Consider the following 20,951-nt stretch of genomic DNA (forward strand, 5'->3'; position numbering starts at 1 on the left):
AAATTTTTTTATATTTTATTGAAAAAGATTAAAAGGCACTTGATACATTTGAATACATTTAAATACACTTAATACATTTGTGTGGGGGCGGAAAGGGGGTTGTCAACACAGTACAAAAAAACCTCAAACAAGTTACATCCTGCAATGCAGTAAATAGCACGTTTCCAAACATTGATGCAGTGCTTTAGGGTTTTTCCATGGGATTTTGACACTGGCAGTGAAGGCACATGTTTTTTTTAAAACCACATGCAGTGTGTGACCATGATTGACACACTATGCACTGTGACCATGAACGCCATTTTTTTTTGGCATTCTTCTCGCTGTCATCAAAATGGATGCGGCAGACACAGCACAAATTCCCTCCATCTAAGGACAAACACAAATATTTGGGAAGATCAGTTAGTTAAAATTTTACTCATCATCATATTCAAAGCAACATCTCTAAATGGCTCATTTACTTGTAAGCATTGCCAAATGAAAATGTGGGCATTGCACATCAATTCACCAGAACTGACACCCACCATCTCAGATCTTGCTGACACATAATCAAAAGATACAAGCAAATCAACAAAGAAGAGTTCCATTTTACTGTGCATTCAGTATACGTTACTGTGATATCAGACAGTTATTATAGAGACAGCCGTCATCACTCATGGGCTTAAATGCTAGCGCTCCGTTGTTGTACCACGTAATACGGCAGGCGAACTTCCACACTTCTCATAACGTAAAACATCACTGTCGTAAACCTCATACTGCATAACTTAAACACTACAAGTAACTCAATTTTAATTTCAGAAATCAATTGTTGGTATGCTCACCTCCAATCTCTGTGTTTGGATTTTAAAGAAATGTACTGGACCTAAAAGTATAAAAACGTTTGCACTCTTAAGTTTTTTTTATACTTTTAGGTCCCAAATGTATATGCAGGGCTTGAAAAGAGGCCGATTATGTATTCTGCACGTTCTGCCTATAATCGTCCCTTTGTCACTGTCTATTGGATTTTTTTTACTTCTAAAATGTTGTAGCCTATGCATCTGTTCCCATATTTGTTCTTATTGTAGGAAGAGCTCATTAGTCTCAGTGAGACTTTCTGCTCAAATAAAATAAGCACAACTTGAAAAGATACCTTCATCTGCAGTCATCACGATGGCTACAGTGGTGGTTGTTTCTGAGGACTCTTCTTCCATCTGCTGTGCACCTAAAGTACATAAAACAAAACAACTGTCTTAATACAAATTTTGAATCTTAACTACAGTCATAATGCAATTAGTCAGCATTTATACTGCCAATTGTTTATTTAGTAAATAATTTATTAGAAATAGACACATTACCATTATTTGCATCTAAATCCCAACAGCCAATTCACAGTGTACAATGATTGCAATGCCAACTTTATAAAAGCTTTTTAATTTCTCCTGGATAAATATTGTATGTATAAATTGTAATTTTCAAAGAAGCGAGCTTTTCTCTTTGTGTCAAATGTCAACGGCAGATTTCTCAGAACACCAGTTTGAATTAAGCTTGAATTTAAGCAATACCAAAAACTGACGTGTAGCATTTGGCATTCAAAATGTAATACGATTACAATAAATACCATTGTCACACATGCCCTCTAATATTTCTTCCACCGACTTCGTCTGGATGCCATCTGCTGTGTCTGTTGGTTTGAAGACATTAAACCATCACAAAAAGGTGAAGATTTTATCTTTTGATTTAATTGTATTATTTCAATGTGTACAGAGGTCAAATATGCTGTGTAATGACCACAGTTACAAAACTAGTAAACTATGCTTCGTAAGTTAAATGTTGAATATTTATTTAAAAATGTAATTAAAACAACTCAGCATACCTTCTGCGTCCATGTGCTCTGACATTTCCTCTGCCGAGATAGTGGGGTTGCATTTTGCTGCATCTGATTGATATATTTAGGAAAAAAGAGACACTTGTGTAGCATAAGCATAACAAATAACAATCTTCCTGCATTACTGGAGAAAAATAGTGTAATGAGCATGAATGATAGTAAGATAGTAAACCACTCCCAAGGGCCATCACAGTCACTAATTACATTCAACTAAACAGCTATAGGATATTCTAGAGGTTTTTCCCCCACTTTGCACAGAGCCAAATGGTCTGCCGACACACAACCACTGTTAATGTCACTTACTTATTTCAAATGAAATCTCTTCAGCAGCTTTTAAAATGGCTTCCAGTTGGTTCCTTCCATAAAAGGATGGCTTCTTAATGGTAAGGCCGTTGGGCAGTCCAGCAACGTTCATGGTCATGCCCTGATTCACCAGGGACTGGTAGGGGAGCCTTCCAGTACCTCCGGCCTCTTCTGAAAGCCATGGGCAAACACATGCATGCATGCACACTTTAGACAATGTTACACAGTTGGAGAACTGTGACTCTCCTCTCCTCTCCTGGTGATAACCAGTGTACATGCTGCTAAGGACTCTTAATCTTTTGGTTGATGGTTACATTACATAAATAATTTATTAATTTGATAATAATGTCGTGGATTCATGAAAGTATATTAAGTTATCAAGATAAGCAGTTTATAAACATCAGTCTTAAAAAGTGTTTGAATATATGCTTACTATATTTTTGGTTGAACAGATCTTGCACTTTTCTCAACAGCACATTGATTTGATCGTTGGTACTGGGTGTTGCGGCTGAGGAGCTGGCTACAGATGTAACAACAGACAACAATAAATTTCATAAAACTTCTGTGGATTTTCATATAACCAATATTACCTTTAAAATGCAGTGCAAAGTTGTTCACTGTGTCCGTCGAGTCAAGGAAATTTGCGGCTCCTTTGCTGCTCAGTCATACACCTCTAGGCTGGACTTTTGGCAGTCAAATCCCAAAATGGCTGTTTCCACACCCAAATCCTCAAGCTTGGACACCTTTACAAGATTTAGATAAACAAGACAACCCCAAATTATGATTATACACAAAATAGACAAAACTTAAGTAAAAGAATTCAAGGAACACTGAAGAAACAACTCTTAACAGGGCTAGGCGATATATGTAAAAAGTGTTAACAGAAGTGGCAAATAAATGGTCAGGGACATTAGCTGTGTTTACATATGTATAATATTTAACTAATGATTTGACTAATGCTTCTATTGACCTCCTTAAGGCGAGACACGGCAGGCAAAAAAGTCATTTTTGGGCATACTGGTCGATTTTCAGATTTTGGTATATTTCGCTTCTATAACATGTCTTCTTTAACAGTGATATTTTAGAAATGACAAAAGTTCACAAAAAAAGTTTATTTTTAGGAATTTGTTTCTCTTACCGCTGTAATTTTTCCTTAACTTTGTCTGAAATTAGCACTTTTCAAGCTGATATATCTCTGTGGCCGCATTAGAAAACATCGAGTGTGTGGTATCATTGGAAAGCTTGTTTTCTTTAGAGTAATGTGAGCATGTCTATATTTGGTCATTTCCTATGTAGAACACACCAATAGGGAAAAAATAAAGGCTGATCTAAACTAGGAGACGAAATTTCATTGGCTGAAGTCAATTTACCGTGACCTGATTCGTCAAAATGCGTCACGTGACATGCTCCGCTGACTCAAAGAAACACGAAAATCAGCGAAAAGATGGGGAAAACACATAAACTCCGCGCTAAAGCATAAAAAAGACGCAAGCAATTATCTTTAGCTCGATCATGTAAGGAAAGTGCATTCCAAAAATGTCTTAGTTTGCGAGGATGAGAAAATAAACACCTGTAATGCATCCAAGCATAAGATACATGTAATGAATGGCGATGGGAATGTCCCGGTGGATGACAGCCTTGTTACACAGCAGGGGCTAATAATGTATTCGTCGCGTTTGAACGAGTTGATAACAGTATGTCAATATGAATATGAGGCATATATCAATATGTGGCAGGCATGGCAGACTAAGTTTGGGCCTCTCCTCTCTACACTACTGCTATCCTCTTTCTACTCCTCCTAACTACTCCTCTTTTTGCATCCCTCACATTGCGTCTCTGTCTATAATATAAATGACATAAATATATCAAACCCAGTCTATATATTTATTAATTTGTGTGGTATAGCTTTGGGAAAACTAAAATGAGTTACTGTTACATAAAATTGTACTTTTCAATCTATAAATATGATTTAGGCAATCAATATCTTTAGCAGCCGTTTTCTCAAAATGAGTTTTTTTCAACATTCTAAACCAAAAATATCAACTTGTGTAGCACTTACCTTGGCCAAACTTTTCATGTTCATTCTTAGTTCTATTCTGAAGGTTATTACAGAAGGATTTATCAATACAATGTTTTCAGCTCATTTACATGCCATTTGTGGGTTATAAATATGGCGATAATCACATTTTAAGACATGTTCATAGTATTTTGATATTTTTTAATTGAAAACAAAGAGATATCCAAAATCTGTTCTGTAAAAATGTGTAACACTAATATGTTTTTAAAATAAAGTAAAGATTACAAGTGTAGCTGTTTCCAATGTCTAGATTTTTGGTTTTTACATATCTGTAAATAAGCGCATATTTAATGAGATATCAGCTCATTTGCATATCAAAAAATGTTTTGCCAGAGAGCTTGCAATGCAAATTCTTTTTATAATAATGTATTTAATTTATTGGTAAAGTTTCAAGTTAATGTGTTTAAATAAATACAAATTCCCTATTCACCTGCAGTGTCTCCCCTTAATCCGAAATGACTAGCCCAACCAGTAGGAATTGGGGTGGTATGTGTCTATGACAAACTCTACAATGTCAGAATATTTGATGCTGATAGCCTTGTAAAATAAACTCAGCATTTAGGATGAATTCATTTAAAATTATGAAAAAACAATCCGGTTGTCTGTCATGATGTTCTGCTTACATCACAATTGCTGTCAATCATCCTTGTATCCAACACTATAATAATACCAATAATGCCTAGCAAATGAAGCTTCTTTCCAAACCTCTAACTTCAGCTTCTTCAGATGCATTTTAATTCTGAGATCTCTCATCTCAGGGCTAAGGTCCTGTGCCTGCCCATGTGCTCTCAGTGCTGCTGCCTCTTGACAGTATTTCTGCTTCTCCTCTTTCCCTAACGTGGACCACCTGCCCTTAATATCGTTCATTGTGCCTGAGGGAACAAATATGTAACACTTTAGTCACCATCTCTTTTCTTTTTAAAAGTAAATTAAAAAAAGAGACAATCTGTCCAACACACTGGTTCCCTTGGGTTATTAAATCAATTTTTCTGTAACAACTTTGTAAAAACAAGATAAAGTGTCAAGTAGATAACCTGATGACTCTTTTCAATACACACAGGAGTCTTACACTGATGAATGCAACTGAATTAGTTGCCAAATACTATCTTGAACATCTGTTTCATGACCCTTGTAAACCCCTGATGTAAACAGGGGTTGAACAACAACAAAACATTTAGTATAACAATTAAGGGTGTGTTCACATACTGTATGTAGTTCGGTTCGTTTGCTCGGGACCAAAAAATAAATAAAAATATTCCTGGTTTGCTAAGCGTTCACACTGTCATTTTAAAATGATTCGAAGATACCGAACCTAAAGGCATAGAGGTCAGGTCACAACCTGATTGGTCGTGGCTTTTGTGACGTATATTATGCGAAAGAACATCCAACACAATGATGTGTTCTATTGTAAACGCGCTAGTTTTTCCAGTCGTCATATTGTGTTATTTATACATACACAGAGTTTACGATGACCTCAAAATATGCATAAATGAATCAAAACAGTGTCATGAATCCTTTTGTGCGTGTACAAAGAAAGATCCGCTGCTAGAAGATGTGTTCTCTATGCTTCACGTTTACCCTCTGCTCATTTTGTTTAGCATACAACGTGAACGCTCTTTTCCCTGTACAATCATTTAACATCAACTAGGGTCACACCTCGTGACATCACATTTTGTTTTTGGTTCCTTTACGTGCGTTTGGTCCCTGTAGCGTTCATACTTCAATCGAACGGCGGCAGGGTTCGTTTGGAAGTGGACGAGACTCACCTTTACAGTGGTATGGGTCTGCTTGTTTGGTGGGCACCAGGGTTAGGGTGGCACACTTACGCAAATTAACTGCACCAATTGAACAATTGCTGCAGAGTTTGTTTTAATCGAACCAAACAGGCATATGTGAACACATCATAATAGAATCCTTTAATTGTCTCACACCTTTGTTTCTGAGAATATCCCTACAAAAAAGATTGTATGGTGACAGCTCTCGAATGTGAACTTTAGCCTTTGATGGCCGGGTCTCTGACGAAACTTTAAACGCCCTTTTGTAATTACCGATCCAGTTCTAAAAGAGAAAAACAGAAAATAACTAAAGATTATTACACAACTTAAGGTGAACATTATTAAAACACTTAATTTATACCAGCCAGTGCAGCAGAATGGTATATTTATTTGACATGTTGATTGTTAGTGTGGCACTTAAGTAAACCTTACTTCTATTACACTGGTGTCCAAACCAGTAGCTGATGCAGCTCTTGGTATTAAGGCTGAGCCAACACTTGCCATTCCCTCCTTAAAAAAGGATTTCAAGGTTTCCCTTTGTTCCGCATCAATGTGAGTTCTCTCTTGTTGAATAACAACAAAGAAACAAAAAACTAGTCAGTAATAAATCAGTAGTAAAAAAATGCACTGTTGAGGGTATAAGTGTGGATTTTGCAGGTCATGCCATCGTTTTCAGACATTTGCTTGATGCTTCTAGATTAGAAACAGAAGGATTTACCTCTCTGGGCCATCTTCAACCTAAAAAAGATAGAGAAATTTTCACAAGACTGATTTGTGAATGGGCCATATTTCTAAACAGCTTGGCCCAAAACCTAATTTTTGATCTTTCAACATAGACAAGGAGCATGTGTAATAAAAAAACTTACCACAAAAGTCCTTGCCAGAAACCTTCTTAAAATGAATGCTGTATAGGGAGACAAAAAAGTTAGAGATATTATATGTTAACCGCAATAAATGTTTCGGTTTTTGAGGGTTATGTATTTGGTGCCTCTGATAGACAGACAGACTGACCAAACAGCAATAAACATGGGGTTTTTGAATATTTCATTTAATATGAGTATGATATAGATCCAATTTATGCAATAAACCTTAGTTGTTTTACAGTATGGAACAGGTCATGTTTACAGGCAAATGTTGCGTTTAAATAAGTAATAACTAAACATCGCATGTAAAAAAACATGATTATTAGTAAAGTTAATGCTAACGTACAGCATGTAACGTTAACATAACTCAGGCTATAACGTAATGTTTGATGTTTAAATATTACACTCAGTACGGGTATAATATAACGTCCGTCAGGTAATTTAACGTTATTGCTAACGTAAAGCATATCGTATATTTCAGGCTAATAAGTAATATAGAACGTTATCTCATTTCTACACTCATGTCACGCCAACTAAAACAGATTTTCTGTATTTGTTTATCTTATTGACTAATTATTCATAGTTTGAATGCACAGTTTCATCATTTAAATTGTCTTACCTGAAAGTGCGTAAAATATGACGCGGGAGGGAAACTATCAAGCGGGAATTAGCGCAACGTCATCACGTAATCCAGTATACGTTCGATCACCGGTGAGCTGGATTCCTCTGGGACTGGATCTGGAGTCTTTCTTGTGTCTGAATCAATGATTAGGCATTTGGATGGGTGATAACAGCCTTCTGAGCCTACCAGTAGGCGCAGCAGCCCCCATCTGGCCCATATGTATCAGCTGATAACCACTGATAACGCCCATTCAATCGAGTGATAACATTTGAAGCGGGTGCCTGTGGACTCCTCTGCCTCCAAAAATCCCGTAAAATGTTCCCTGATATGGGGCTTCTCCATCAGTGACACCACTCTAATGACCACTGACAACTGTTCTGTGTGACTTATATCTGGGGTGCTGTCCAGAATTAATGAAAAAAACTTTGCCTGCTTAATGTCATCCACTATAGCAGATATGATTTTGCTGCTCAACAAATCAATCAGCTCATTCTGCACATGATGCCCTAGGTAGCTGTTGTGACTTGCTGTTCCTCTTTCGGCACGGTTAAGGTGGTCTTTCATAATGGGATCAAACCAGGCAAATAACATCATAGGACGTAACGATGCATAAAACCTCCTTCATATTCATGACATGTGTCATGAAGCAAATAAATAGCAAAGGTTATGTTTGTCTTTGAAACTACCTACAGATTTGAAAATGATTTTTGCTCATTAAAGGGCCTAACGTTAACCTAACTGATGGAAATCAGTAAAAATAATAACTGAACTTGTAACAGTTTTGTTGCAAAGCACAATATTATGGTGAAATTATTGACTTGTTTGTTGACTTAAAACCAAATTTTTTGTATAAGCATAGCAAGCATCATTGCAAAAAGGCCACAATTAACATAAGCCCTTCAGATGACAACATGGATACAGTCATCATACCACAGAGAGAACATTATAGTTGCAAACCTTTATCTTTTGCTTTTCTTTTTTTTCTTAATTGTGCACCTGATGACTTTGACCTTTTTCCTGTCCATCTCTGTTTATTTGACACTCGACAATCAACAGGTCACGAAACGAGTCACGGCCAGAAAGACTAAACCAATTCACCTCGGTGAGGTGACACATAATCGTTTTGTATTACTTATTTGTTATGAGCCATTTCACACAATTCAGAAAAACAAAAATGTGCAGGAACTATAGGCCTGTATTCATTACATTATTTGCAAGAAAGTCGAGGTGGTGTGTGACTTATTTCATTAGAGGTAGAGACCCGGTCACCCAGAGGTGAATAACTATCCCCTGCGCGCCCCTTTCCCCTTCACACACACGGCACCTCAGCATGCAGGGGCTCCAATTTACCAATATCCCCACACAATGAATGAATGAATGATAGTTGTCATGGTTCTCGTGGTGAGACACGGAGAGAGGACCCAGGTGCAGACAGCGGGTAAGGGGTTAACAAATAATTTAATAAATAAAACAAAGACCCACGAGGGGGTAACAGAACAAAACATGGATACATAACATGACAGGACTAAGACTAACTACACTGAAACAAAACTTAAATTAACTCTTTGACATAAACTACACATGACTAAACTAACATAACACAGGAACTCACCACACAAACCACAATGAACCAGCACAAGACAGAAGACACAAGGGCATTAAATAAGGGAGCAAATCAAGAGGGAAACAGGTGAAAGGCATTAATCAATAAAGAGGGTAACGAGAGGATGGGAACAAAGACGAGACCGGAGAGAGATTATGGAAGGCCATAAGAACAATAATTATCTCTCTCCACATTTAACATGAGGTTCTGTCATGATCCTGCCACTACACTAAGAAAACATGACATGATGGAGCAGAATCATGACAGAAGCCTCTCCTTAAGGAGCAGCAACCTGATGCTCCTCAAGGCACAAACAAGACAAGACAGACGGTGACAGTGGCAAAATGATAATACAATAAATCAGAACGGGCAAGCACAAGAGTCCAAGGGAAGGGGCACACAAGAGTCCAAAGGGAAGTCCAAACATGGGCAGACACGGACTGGGTAGCTCCGGCAGACACGAAAACACTAGCCGGCAGACATGAACAGGATGGCCGGCAGATACAAACACGATAGCCGGCAGACATGAACAGGAGAGCCGGCAGACATGAACAGGATGCACTGGGCTGGAATGGCCGCATACACCGGGCTGGAATGGCCGCATGCACCGGGCTGGAATGCCCGGCTCCGCCAAGCAGGAAAGTGCCCAGCTCCACCGGGTGGAAATGCCCGGCTGCACCGACCTGGATGCCCGGTTGCACCGACCTGGAATGCCCAGCTGCACCGACCTGGAATGCCCGGCTGGGGATCTTTGGTGGCCACAGGATTCCAGCGGCTTCGACCCTGGAGGGAAGACCGGCAGTCTCAACCCTGTAAGGCAGTCCGGCGGTCTCGGCCCTGAGCAGGAATCCGGCAGTCTCAACCCTGGTAGGGAGTCCGGCGGCCCCGACTCAGGAGGGAGTCCGGCGTTCTCGACCCTGGAAGGGAGTCCGGCAACCTCTAACCCTGGAGGGGAATCCGGCAGCCTCAACTGCTGCCACAACGATCCCTCTGTCTGCTGGGTCCGATTATGGCTGGTTCATTCTGTCACCTGTGGCCACTCTCCCTGTGTCATCAGTCCTTGTTAGTGTTTCCCTTTATCAAGCCCCAGTTTTCCCTCTGTCCCTTGTCGGTTCATTGTCATTTTGTCAGTATCCTACCTCCTCACGTCACCTTGTTGGATTATTCCTGTCTATGGATTATCGTGTTTGTTCCTGTTCTAAGTTTGTGGATTTTGTTGATTTACTATTCAAAGGACTTTGTTTGTTTTGTTCCCCATGTGGGAAGTTTTAGTTTACACTTTTGTCTTGTTTTAGATCGTGTTCTCCCCATCGAGGGTCTTTTGTTTAAATAAAGTTTTTGTTATTTAACTCTGCTGCCTGCGTTTGGGTTCTGTCCACACACCGTGACAGAATGAACCGACCAACTTCGAACCCAGCAGGCAAAATGGAGGCAAGACGAGCGACCCAGGCTCATCGCCTCCTCCGTTTACACCAGGGGCACTGTGATGTATTGGAGTTCGCGGACCGCTTCTTTGAGGTGGCAGGGGAGATGGTCCACAGTGAGCAGGAACAGATGGTCCTGTTCAATGGCGGCCTCAACCAACCACTAGCAGGGTGGGAGATGCAGATGCTTAGACCGCTGGGCTTCACAGACCTGATCAGGTATGCCATGAATCGGCCGGAGCCCAGTGTCTCAGTCCAGCCCAGTTTTTCCACCCCGCTGGCCGCCATCCCCGAGGGCCATACCCTGCAAATCGGGGCCGTGGGCCTCTCCTCACCCTCTGCTCCACCACCAGCTAGCCTCCGTGGTAGGCGTGGACGGAGGGAGTCGTGGGACTCCCCGTCCGACTCTTCCAGCACGGAGATAGTGGGGTCCCCCACCGCTACTCTGCAGCCGGCCACACGTCCTGTGAGCCGGTCAAAGAGGAAGAAGCAGAGGAGAGTGGCACCATCCTGTCCTGCCCAGCAGCCGGTATCCAGCCCTGCCCAGGCGTCAAGTCCGGTGGTCCCGTCAAGTCCGGTGGTCCCGTCAAGTCCGGTGGTCCCGTCAAGTCCGGTGGTCCCGTCAAGTCCGGTGGTCCCGTCAAGTCCGGTGGTCCCGTCAAGTCCGGTGGTCCCGTCAAGTCCGGTGGTCCCGTCAAGTCCGGTGGTCCCAAGTCCGGTGGTCCCGTCAAGTCCGGTGGTCCCAAGTCCGGTGGTCCCAAGTCCGGTGGTCCCAAGTCCGGTGGTCCCAAGTCCGGTGGTCCCAAGTCCGGTGGTCCCAAGTCCGGTGGTCCCAAGTCCGGTGGTCCCAAGTCCGGTGGTCCCAAGTCCTGCCCTGCCGGCCCTCCAACCTACAAACCAGTCAGCCTTGCCCCAGCCGTTCCCTACTACGGCCGTCCTGTCATGCCCTACCCCTTCTAGTTCCTCCCACTCCAAGAGAGGTATCCCTTCCATGCCCAGACCTTCCTACCCCACCCCTCCGCCCAGCTCTAGGAAGCAGGGTCCTGTCCCTCCTAAGTCTCCACCCAGTAATGTTCCCAAGTTTTTCCCACCAATTCCGCCTCCCCCCTTCCCATTGATGTTTATTTTATTGTCCAACCCCAATCCCTTTCTAGTCATGTCAGCCCTGCCCCTAGTGTGTTCTGTTCTGTGTTTATGGTGTCTGTCCTCCTGTCTGTCAGTCTTGTCATGTTTAGTGTGATCTTGAAGAACTCCTGGAGGAGTTCTTTAAGGCGGGCGCTCTGTCATGATCCTGCCTCTCCTTGTCTTGGTTTTCGAGTCTTGTGGCAGGATCATGTCAGTCCCATGTGTTTTGTGTGGAGAAAGAGCATTGTTTTGGTTTGAGAAGCCATGCTCTCTCTCCGGTGTCACGTCCTTTAGCCCCGCCCCCTTGTTTCCCTGTTTGCAGTCCGTTAGTGTTAGTCTTGTCTCCAGCCCTGATCCATCCTTCCCTTAGTGTTTCAGTCCCCTCACCTGCCTCGTGCAATCCTCCTGTTAGCTTTCCCTTAGTGTTTCATCCTTGTCACCTGTGGCCACTCTCCCTGTGTCATCAGTCCTTGTTAGTGTTTCCCTTTATCAAGCCCCAGTTTTACCTATTCAAAGGACTTTGTTTGTTTTGTTCCCCATGTGGGAAGTTTTAGTTTACACTTTTGTCTTGTTTTAGATCGTGTTCTCCCCATCGAGGGTCTTTTGTTTAAATAAAGTTTTTGTTATTTAACTCTGCTGCCTGCGTTTGGGTTCTGTCCACACACCGTGACAGATAGTAACGATAGATAACAGAAAACTGCTTTGCGATGGCCCAGTTGTTGTTTTTTCTTTACTGCTCGTGCCGGTGCCGCCCCCCATGTGACATGAAAAAATGCCGCCCGGTTCGCCCGTGCCTAAAACCGCTACTGTGAAAAAGGACGACCCTTTTCAGAACGGTAAAACTGGCTGCTTGAGAATCAGCCAATCAGGAGCGTCAATGTGCCCAGCACCAGCGTGCGGAAGGAGACACTTAAGTTTCGGTTTTTCGGGAAAGTTTGGAAGACAGCGTTGGTGTTGAGAGACTGTGAAGTTTATATTTATATTTGTTTTAATACTGACGGTATTCATTTACGAGTTTCTAGAACTGTGTGCGTGCAGCTACCAGTGAGTATACTGAAGTTTGTTGTTATTTTCACCTCAGATTGATGTCGTGGCATGTTGATTATTATCGTATAATGGCGGAGCTTATTTAGCACTGCGCCAGGGTTTAATTCTTGTGAACGCTGATGATTAATGAAGATTTAATCTGCAAGCTTTACGTGTCTTAATTGAAATAATGTATTTTCTCCGTTGTTCATGCACAATGTGTAACGTTGTTTGATTTAAGGAGTAACTCTGCAGTTAATACTTATTTTATGTTCAGCCAAATGTAGTGTCATATTGTTGCAGTTATTGCGCAGCAAATTAATCTTTGAACAAATATTGTATTACTGTATTTCTAAGGTTGTATTCGCTTAGTAATAAGCATTTATTATAACACTGCATCTAAGTCATACATAACAAAATGAGGATTTAATCTTTAATTGTTTTTGGTTTAATTATATATCTGTAATAACTATTTAACATTTACTGATTTATGCCTGTACCTTTGTTTCAGAACCACACACACCTTCATAGTCAAATCTTTATTCCAATAAACACCTCAACGAACATCTTGTCTGCTTTCTAATCGATGCTCCCTGGCGGCCATAAACTTTAAAGACCAGTCAAATGATACAGTCCTTTCCAACAACAAAACAGCTACTGCATAGATTTTACCAGTCTGAACACATTGAATACATCTAAACACATTTTTCTTATTATAATGGTCGTAGGTTTTTAGTTTTTTGTCACCATAGTGTCGTTTTTTTATCTAAATCATCAGTATACAAACTCATCACATATTCATAATCATAAGTAATGTTGACTACCGGTGTCTGACCAATAATTCTGCACTTGCTTGTTTGAGTATTGCACACAATGATTTGTGTTTGAAAACAGAGATGATCGGGTTTATTTCCAAAACTGTCAAAAAAGCACCCAAACCCATCGCTGTTTATGTATATGGCTAACCAGTGTTCCCCGGGGAGTCCTGAGGGGTGTGTATTAATTATGACCATAGATGGCACTGTTCTTAGACGTTCTTCTGCTAAATAATCACACAACAGTTGCATGATATTTTATCCATCAAGACTGTGAGCTGTACTGTATTCATGTTAATAGTAATCGATCAAGACCTGTCTGCGATTTGTAATTTCAAGAATCGAGTCATAAATAGCATAGATTACAAGGTTTATCGTACGGGGGAGCGGTTGTCGAAACCGTGCTTCTAGTCTCTGATATTAGCAGATTTGATGAGAGACACATGTCTAGAACATTCCTCATCAGGAGTCAAATTAAATGAATATAATGTGTACCCGTGCAAATATTCTTCGCGGTCAATAAACAATGCTTGGTTTTTAGATGTAAATGCATCATTATCAACCAGGGGCGATGCACAAGATCCCGGGCCCTATGCATAGGCAGTCCTGAGGGTCCCCCATGCTCCCCCCCCCCCATACTATTTTAGTTTTTTAATTCCTACATGAACAAACTGCGTACTGTATGATAACCAAACAAGACTTGATTCAGTCATATTTTATTTGCTGATTGAACAACACAAAGGGAACAGATTGGAGTTTTCTCAGTAAATGCCACTGAAGGTAGCCTAATATTAATATACTAATATTATCAATATGTACATATGTTCTTACATAGACTCATTATAATGCAAAGTGAGATATTGCAAGCCTTTATTTGTTGTAATTTTATGGCATACAGCTATGAAAACCTTTTCATAATGTTCATATTTTGAATTTGGGGTTTTCATAAACTATAATCCATAAATAATCATAAACATTAAAACAAATAAAGGCTTGAAATACCTCACTTTGCATGTATTGAGTCTATATAATATATTAGTTATACCAAAACATTTACTATATTATATATTAGAATTACTGAAATAAATGAACTTTTGCACAATATTCTAATTGTTTGAGTTTCACCTGTAGCTACCGATGAGCAAACAACCTATGACACTGATAAGCCTACTATTGCTAATTTGAGATATTATAGCCTATTTCAAAATGACGCTATTAAAATGGTGTGTTGTATGCAAACAGCATTGTTAGTGTACAGTTTATTTATGTGGCCTTTACCTGAGATTACATGTATAACCGAATTTACATCTGAAAGTGTGTGTTCTGCTCTTTCAACGGGTTGTCTCGGTTCATTTTGAGCGATTGCGGATCCGCGGGGATATTCAAGCAGCTTAACACTTTAAATTTCGTGTTCTAGTTTGTGTTCACCTTTCTTTGAAAAGAATTCAGTAAGCAAATGTTTCCCATCATTTTCTTTTCTTTTCTTTTCTTCTCCTGTCTTTCCTTTCTTTTTCGGTGTCCTGATTTGGCTTTCTTTGAGAAAGACATTTCTACAGCGCTCCACCAGATGCTCAACTAACATTAACAAACTGCGTGCAGATGGACTAAACCATTTGGCACATTAGCAAGTGGGGTGGGATCATGAGACCGTCAGTCAATCAACCAAGTTATTCAGCCAATACACAAAATTTACGTTTCATCTGAAATGCATTAGGAAATGAAAATATCTAGGTAAAATAATATTTATTCCAGACTTTTCAAGGCCCCTCTCTTCCTTTGGGGCCTTGGTAATCAGTACTAGTTTTACCCCCAGTCTGACGCCCCGGTTATCAACCCAGGCTATGACCAAAGACATGTGGAGGGTTCCTAGAAATACATTTTCCTGGGTCACTACGCGAGAACCAGCTGGCAACGAATGGTTTTTTAATATTACTCGCTCAATAGGGTATTTGGCCTAGCAGAGAGCAGTGCGTGAGCATGACCCAGACGTACTGCTGGTGACACAGTAACTTTTTTCACAAAAAGGGACACAGACTGAATATTTATTTTATAATTTATATTGTCATCCCTCATCAGACAAAACTCGTCTTTACACCTAGTCATACTGTAACGGTCTCCAGCTGGAGTTCCTTTGAGAACCACCAGAGGGCACTCCACATCAGACTTATCATTCACTCACCAAACTACATCTCCCTTAACTCATTTCCCGGACTCATCATCACTGATTACATTCATCTGTGTCTCATCACCCTGTTAGTGTCACTCCACACACCCATTCAGCCAGCGGAAAACGATGTTTGAAGAAGTTAAGACACTTTATAACACATCGGTATGGATATGTGCTGGAACTCTGTGAGATTAGTCTCCAAGCGATACATCAACCTGTGAAAATATGGTAGCACCTGCGTAGTTAATCAGACCTACAGGTGCACCATCTGCTATATCTGTACCGTCTGGATTTGTGATTTTGAGAAGCAAAAACAACAGTGTGTTATTATAATCCTCTCCATTCCCCGCTATAAAAAACTCCAGGGGTGCTGTGTCTGATATTGCAGATAATGGTGGCATCTCAATATAGGCGTTTCTTTCAATAGCTGTTTGAGTTAGTGGCACCGTGAACAAATCCAATTCTGATTTAACAAACTCTTCTGACATGCTGTGTAGTAATGCCCTAGTCTAGAAGATGGTGTTTGGGTTTTACAGTCACCCTGCGCTTGCGTTTTACAACTGAGACCTTCTTAGCTGACCGTCTTGCTTTCTTTTGAGAATGACCCCTCCTCTTGTCACCTGGGGGTCGTAGCAACTGTTTACAGGCCATTACCAGTAGCCCCAAACCGTCTTGTGGGTGTTTGTTTTGGGTAAAAGTGCTTGACATTGTGTTACTGACAACATCACTAAGTATGTTTTTTGCAGCTGATTTAAGATGGGGTCTCATATGTAATGGGTTGGCTAGGCATTTCCTATAATTAGAAATAGTGTTGTCAGGATACACTGACAACGACGCATTGCAGGGTAATACGATATAAAATCCGTCGCTAGCGATGTCTGTTTTCTAAATGACATTCTACCCTGCTTTTTCTTTTTCTACTTTAAACGAATTGTTTTTGCTCACAGATATTATTTCTAACTCTGGCTCGTAAAAACTACCATCAATAATATCTTTATGTCATAATCACAAAGTTTGTAAACGGGTGGGTCACGTTGTACACACTTTTTTTTCACGTTGTACGCTAATTTTTCTCATAACCCTTGGCAAATGGACCCCTCACTTTGGATATTCTTACAATGTCGCCGATTTTGTATTTAAACAATGGTTTAACACATCGCACATCCCTATGTCCGTAAAGATTTTGAAACACAGCGTCTTCGTTGTTTTTGTTAACATCCACTGGTCTCATTTGAATACTTCCATGAAAACTGGTGTTATAAGCTGTGATGTTGTTACATTAATGCTCCACTAGATGGCACTCAAGTTCCTTATGTTAAAAATGATATAGAGTGAGAGAAAGATGAGCATGTGCTGCTGACTATACGTTATTAAAAGAGTCATGAGAGCAATTTACTAGCCTGTGCTTCTTGTCATGAAGACATAACAAAATTGGCGATGAGGACGATTTTTTCCACATGATTTTCTGAGGATGGTATCAGTAAGTGCTCCGTTTCCCAGTCCATTTTTGCCTTGTCCCGGTGAGCCCGCTGTACCATTCATAACATGGCGGAGAATGTTTGAGAATTACATGCTCGTCATCAATGCTACTGGAGATTCCTGGTCGGAAGCCAGGAAACGGGCTTTACTTCTTCACTGTCTCGGAACTGAAGGTCAGAGGCTATTTTATACATTGCCCAACACCGGTGACAATTTTGCAGATGCTGTTAAAGCTTTGGAGGAGCATTTAATTCCAAAACGAAACGTGGTCGTGGAAAGACATGCCTTCAGGAAATGAGTACAGAGGACAGATGAAACGGTACTGCAATTGATGAACATTTCTTCAATGTTCTGCGCGTTCAGAATTGGAGAGAGGCCAGTTGACGTAAAATCATGAAGTTTATTGATCAGAAGATTCAAAATACAGCTGGGTGAGTTGCCTCAGACTCAGTCTTACAAGAGAACTGATATCTTACAAAGGACCAACACCCAGAAAAACAATTTTACATGGTATTTATAATCCTTCTGGTGTCTTTTATTAGCTGGGGGTTGGGGAAGCCTGGGCACACGTCCAATCCGCTCTCTCTTTGTGGTGCATCAGCCAATCAGCTCTCACTGCTTTTCCCGACCATTTGTGGAGCATCACACGAAACCCCATACCTCACCAAATTCTGACGAGCTCTGCGTAATCTGATCTTTACACACACACACATATTATTCTGGTACAGAAAGTTCACTCAAAATCAGCCCTTAACTCAACTCACACACTGGTTATATTTTCAACATATTATGCACAGTTAGTGATCAATAATGAAATCATAAAGCATATAAACTGTAAAAGCACGTTTAAACCACAATAAAAATCACAATAAAAATCCTTCACAATATATTGCTGCATTGAGAGATTTGGACAATCTTGATGATATGCTGTGTGACCAGCTTGTAGAAAATATTGCTAACCCTCGCATTTGTGAAAGATTATTAGTGGAATCTATATTGACACTGGAGATTGCAATTACAATTTCCACACAGCTAGAGGCCGCTGATGCACAGGCAAAATCTATGACTACAAACAGTTCAAGCCGTACATGCCACTCCTGCGGCTGGACGACAGCATTCAAAGGCCAAATTTAAAACACGTACCTCATCAAAACCTCATTCTGCTTCTTCAGCTCGATCATGCTTCCGCTGTGGCTCTACTGGACATCTTGCAAACGCACAAAACTGCCCTGCTGCATCTGCTAAATGTAAAAATTGTAATAAGACTGGACATTTTGCACGAGTCTGCCGTTCTGCTCCGACTCGTTCAGTGCATTCAATTGAACTACCAGAGGTCTGTATTCTTTATCTACCTGGAACATCGGCTCGTTTGATGTGTGATGTGACTATAAATGCTTTGTCTGCTGTTACACCTGTGTCTCTTCAGCTCACAGTCGACTCTGGTTCATCAGTGTCCATTCTGCCAAAACAATTGTATGAGCAGCACTTTCGCACTGTGCTGTTACAAGCTCCATCTGCCCGCCTAGTCACTTACTTGCAAGAGCCAATTTCAGTGCTTGGATCTTTACCTGTGACAGTATCTAAATATGGCCTTACCTGTCCTGCACACTTCTTCATTGTTGACAATGGAACAGCCCTGTTAGGCATGGATCTGATTAAGGGACTCCAGCTTCGATTCGATGGAAACACTGTACTGCCGCCACCACAATCCGCTTCAGTTTGTGCCCTCTCTACTCCTCCATCACAGCACACTGCATTGGGCTGTGTAAACAATTTCACACACAAGGTCAACGTTTCTGACTCTGTACCTCCTGTCATATACAAATTGCGTCGTTTACCTTTTTCTGTCAGAGATGCTGTTTCCGCCGAACTGGAACGACTTGCATGCTGGTGTAATTGAAAGAATAGACTCCTCTCCTTGGGTTTCTCCAATTGTTGTGGTCCAAAAGAAAACGGGGGGGGGGGTCCGCATGTGTGTGGATCTGCGAGGGCCGAACAAAGCAGTTATAGTGGACAGCTACCCATTGCCACACATGGAGGAGATGATGACCGTACTGCAAGGTGCAACTGTATTTTCAACTATAGACTTAGAAAGTGCATACCATCAGGTACCTCGTCATGATGACAGCCGGGACCTAACTGCATTCATTACACACGAGGGCCTCTTCAGGTTCTGCAGGGTACCTTATGGTCTGGCATCTGCTCCATCTGCATTCCAAAAGATGATGGTTGTCCTTCTAAAAGGTCTCTCGAATGTTGCAAACTATCTAGACGACATCATAGTGTGGGGACGCTCGCAACAGGAGCATGATCAAGCTCTAGATAAGGTGCTGCAATGTCTCAAAGAGGCTGGGGTGGTGCTAAATGAGTCTAAATGCCAATTCAGAAAGCAGAGCTTGAAGTTTTTAGGACACATGGCAGCCCCGGATTGGCTAATCGGGAGCACTGGGAGAATTCCCGGTGGGCCGGTCTGTTTTTTTGCCGCGAGGGCCGGTGTTGTCATGGCACGGTTGAAATGTGTATGCTGCTTTCCCTATGCTGCCTGCACTCACAGCAGCCCTAATCTTTTTATTTATTATTTTACCGCAGCCCCACTCAGAGGGTGCTCAGAGCGCAGCCTGCAGGTTAATGATGACGTGATTATTTTTTGACTCCCTGGCCCCGCCCCCGACAGCGGCACTTCAAGTTGCTCAAAATAAAAAACGGTCAGACATAAAAATGGATGACAGAAAGCGCAAAGGCGGCGCTGAAAAGGCCAGAATAAAAAAGAAGAAAGCTCTGGAAACTGAAGCGGCCAAATGTTCTAAGCTGACCAAATTTTTTCACAAACCAAATGAAGACGACGAGACGGCCGGTAAGCTAACGTTAAGGTAGTTAGGAATAGGAGCACTGCAAGATGCTAGCGGCCGTGCAAAACAAAGTTGTCTGCAAACCACCGTTCATGTATCAAATGTTTTCTTGTAGCTCTTCAGCAGCAGCCGCCTCTAGTCCAGTTTGCTGATAACAGTGATGAAGAGCCAGGCCCAGTAACATTACCAAGCTCCAGTCATGAGCCCAATACACCAGAATATGCAGGTAGGATTGTCATTCAGAAGAACTAGTAATGAAGAGCCCTGAAAAATGCCCTGTGATAATTAATGATATTTGTGGTAACAGAAATAAATGTTTAAAATTGTATTTAGTGTCAGAAACAGAGCCAGGACCCAGTTGTATCATGCCAGAGACTCTCACTGTGAATGACACAGCAGGTAAGCTGTTGTTGTAGGACAGTCACAGTGTGTGTGAATAAGCAAACATGATCACTGCGAAAAAATGCTTTTCTTACTTATTATTTTTGTCTTGTTTCCAGTTCAAATATCTAAATATTCTTAATTCAAGATACATTTACTAGACAAGTGAAATGGCATAAGAGATTATGTCTTGTTTTCTGAAAAAACACCTAAAAATGTTTTTGCTTAAAACAAGCTAAATCTTAATTCAAACGGAAACACAATTCTTTTTCTTCCCCATTGGCAGATAGTGTAGGCTAGCTTGTTTTAGGCAAAAAATCATGTTTTGTAAATGTATCTTGATTTAAGATTTTTTGTTATTTGGACTGGAAACGAGACAAAAATACGAAGTAAAAAAAGCATTTTTTTGCAGTGATCACATTATTTACAATATAACAACTCTCTATGCCCAAGTGTTACTAGTGACCCATTATATTTTTAATCAAACGATAGTTACAAAGCCCACAATTGAAAGGGAATAGAATAAAAGTCATATGAATTAAGCCTGCATATTTTGACATTTGGAAATTTTAATTTGCTTT

General features: G+C 40.9%; 1 pseudogene across 1 annotated transcript; it reads right to left on the reverse strand.

Annotated features, from left to right (window-relative positions):
* Positions 1-184: 184 nt before the first annotated feature.
* Positions 185-18,321, reverse strand: LOC306902456 (annotated as a pseudogene). Its single transcript has 12 exons — positions 18,284-18,321; positions 6,735-6,754; positions 6,449-6,579; positions 6,173-6,299; positions 4,947-5,113; positions 2,755-2,907; positions 2,598-2,684; positions 2,165-2,335; positions 1,850-1,912; positions 1,595-1,657; positions 1,127-1,198; positions 185-366 (listed from the first exon to the last, which is right to left on the reverse strand). The product of its transcript is annotated as an uncharacterized misc_RNA (transcript).
* Between the last annotated feature and the right edge of the window lie 2,630 nt (positions 18,322-20,951).

Source organism: Barbatula barbatula, assembly GCF_947034865.1.
Source record: "Barbatula barbatula genome assembly, chromosome: 13".
NCBI classification, from domain to species: domain Eukaryota; kingdom Metazoa; phylum Chordata; class Actinopteri; order Cypriniformes; family Nemacheilidae; genus Barbatula; species Barbatula barbatula.